The sequence below is a fragment of the Arachis ipaensis genome, chromosome B01 (genome assembly GCF_000816755.2).
Source record: "Arachis ipaensis cultivar K30076 chromosome B01, Araip1.1, whole genome shotgun sequence".
Lineage (NCBI taxonomy): Eukaryota > Viridiplantae > Streptophyta > Magnoliopsida > Fabales > Fabaceae > Arachis > Arachis ipaensis.
In genome coordinates, this window is record NC_029785.2 from 6,084,066 (window position 1) to 6,087,521 (window position 3,456).

Below are 3,456 nucleotides of genomic sequence, written 5' to 3' on the forward strand. Positions count from 1 at the left end.
AATGAATTTACAATTCTTTCTCACTTTGCATTCAATAGTAATTAAGCAAGAAAGGAATAATATTGGGATGGATGGACGGTAGCTAGGTTAGAATTTGCATGCTTCTTAGATAATTTAGAGAAACTCTTGTAAAATAGAATTAGAATTTTCATAGAACTTTCCACAAGAGCAGCAGTTAAGAGTGCTAAAGAAACTTTTGGATATTTCGATCAAATGCATATTGAACTAAGATGAGTGTTTGGGGTCACATTTTGTGATTTATAATCATCAATTAATTATCATTAATATGTTTAATAATATAAAATTATATCTAAAAATATAAAATTATTTATTTATTTTTTGTTATTTTTAGACTTTTTTTTGAACTAAAACACAACTAACATAATAAATTTATTATACTGATATTAAAGATGAAAAAAATTAGGAGATTAGTATTTTTATTAAAATTTAGTCCATACTTAACCAGTAAAAGAAAAATAAGTAATCTTATACCATTAGATGTAATCTCACACTATTAAAAACACTAATAATAACTAATTGATGACTACAAATCACAAAATTTACTAGCTTCTAGTACTTCTCTATTAAGATATCCTTTAAAATTTGTGTAGAATTTTCGCTAAACCTCATATAACTTCTATGCAATCAATTCCTTTAGTAAAAATTTAATTTAGGGTTAAATATTTTATAACAAAGTTCGTCAATTTTTATAAGTTATAGGGTCAAAACATATTTAGCTCATAAAGTGTACAAAGAACACTAATAAATTACATTTGGACGGTAGCATTGGTATTGAACATAATTGAATTATATCTCATTAAAAGGGCATGGCTCAATTTTACTTGAAGGGAATTGGTGTGTGATGAAGATATGATTAAATATTGATGATATGGGATGATGTGGCACTAATGCCGGCTAATATATACATAAGTAGGTAGCAAGTGTGTGTTAATTAAAGAGATTATTAAAGTATAGATAATTTAACTTCTTATCCGTTTATAATAATATATGATTAGATAGAATATATTGACAAAAAACAAGGTGACATCTCTTAGCTTCATCACTTCATATTTAAATTCTTAATTATAATTAAATAGCTTGATGTAGTAATTTCTTGTTTCTTTGTATTTTGATTTTTATTTTTCAATTGGCTTTCAAATTAGTTATGTTATTATTGGCACTCAACATAAAATTGCCAATAAAGTATTTTGCTGTCTTTGATTTTACTTAAAATATATATTTTTTATTTTTCAGCTCTATGTTGCATATTTTGAATTACCACAATGCATTAACATCACCAAACATGTTTTAGCATCAAGTTTGACCAATCATTTTAATTTTCTGCTTATAACACCATCTTGTGTTATGCATTGGAAAATGTGAATAATTAGTTAATTACGAGCTAGATATATGACGCTTGATGTTCAACGTTTAGTTATTTATTAGAACAAAAGCTTCTACTTCTATCCTTAGCTATAGTGACTGGCATTTTAGCAACACTAAAATTTAATAATATATAAGACTTAGAATGTTATTTAACCAATTCTACAACGTTTGAAATAAAATTTAGTAAAGTTGTTGTGGTTAGTTACTTTGTTAGTGGTGTTATCATTATTATTTAGTATATGAAGGTATTAATTAAAAGTTTGAATTGGAGAATGGTGAGATGATGTTAAGTGAATGAATGGTGGAAAATAGAGTCACTTACAAGAGCAATGGAAGTAATTAGATTAGTTGTTAGACAGTACCTTCATATTAATTATATGCCATGCCATGCCATCATATTCATACACACACTAATACGCCACTCCATATATAGAATTTCGTGCATGTAGTAATCCATTCGTTTATTGTCCCACATAGGATAACCACAATATACCACATGCATCAACCAGTTTCCTGAATGCATGACAGAGACAGACGATTAACGACGACACACACGGGATCGTACCATACTATGATTAGCGAGTGGTAGCCGTGTCTGAGTTTTGATTTTGGATGAAATCAAGTATAAATTGAAATTTTTAATTATTTTTTTTTATAATAAAACAGATAAATCTTTTAAAAAATTGTAATGGATTTATATATTTTGAAAATAAATATTATACATTAAAAATAAAATAGTCATTACATTAGTCATATACGGTTAATTTGAATAAGTTATCAATACTAATCCTATTCGCAAAAATTTAATCCTACCCAATCCGTTCAAATAAGATTAGCAATTCAATCCGTAACGAGTCAGATTAAAAATAGAATGGGTTGAACTATAAGTAGGAACAAATCCGAATTTATGTCAAACTTTACTCAACCTACTTGTACTCTGATATATTATAGTATGTAACTAAAAATTTATACACATAATAAAGTTAAAAGAGATTGAATATTAATCCATTCGCTCTCATTTATAATTTTGTACATATATAATGAAATTGATGGATTGGTAATTACGCTGCTATTTATAATTTTATATGAATTTCATTGTGATTTTGTTGTTTTTATTTATAATATAGACTTAATTTTGTATTTTATTTTTAGATATATTTATGAAATATAAAATGATTAAATATTGTGTTTGATTGAAAATAAAAATAATTTTCTTGTAGTTAGGAACTTAGGATAGAGTAAAAAATTTTTAAGTACGAATAAAATTAAGATCCAGATATTGTCAATACATAAATAGGATAGAATTGAGTTTAAAAAAAAATTATACCTACAGATAAAATTAGAATGAAATTTAAATCCTATTCTACTATATTTATTGCCAGCTTTAGATTTGATGGCTTATTTTTAATATATATATATAATATTTTTGCACTTTCAGCATGCCTTTGTGAAGGACTTGCTCAAGGATGTTTAATACTTGTTGACTTTTGCAGTTAAAAGCCAAGTCATGCAAGGTAGATTTGTTAAAAAAAATATTTAAAGTGAGGAAATTATTAAAATAAAATGATAAATTAATTATCATTAAAATGATAAATTTTATAATATATTTATTCTATTCATGTAAAATATTTTGTGATTTTCAAAATGATTGACTGGTCTATTAGCACTTTAGCAACATATCAGATTATACTATACACGCTTCTTTAGATATTAAATAATCGAAAAAAATTTTCTCCCATAGATGCTAAAATGATACTCTCCTCCCCTCTATTTATAAAATGTATATTTCTCTTTTTTTTAACTTTTAAAAAACTTCCTATTTAATCTATTTTAAATTTTTTGTATTAACTAATGTTAACTTTATCCATTTTTCATGAAAAAATAAATTATTTTTTATAAAAATACCTTTTAACAAAAATTTTATTTTTTTGTCATTAAATTTTATTTGTCAAAATATTCTTTAATAAATTATTTTTTTATTAATTAAATTATATTTTGACCAAAATATTTTTAAAATATTTAATAATTAAATTATTTTTTCTAAAATACTCTTCAATAATTTTTTAATTA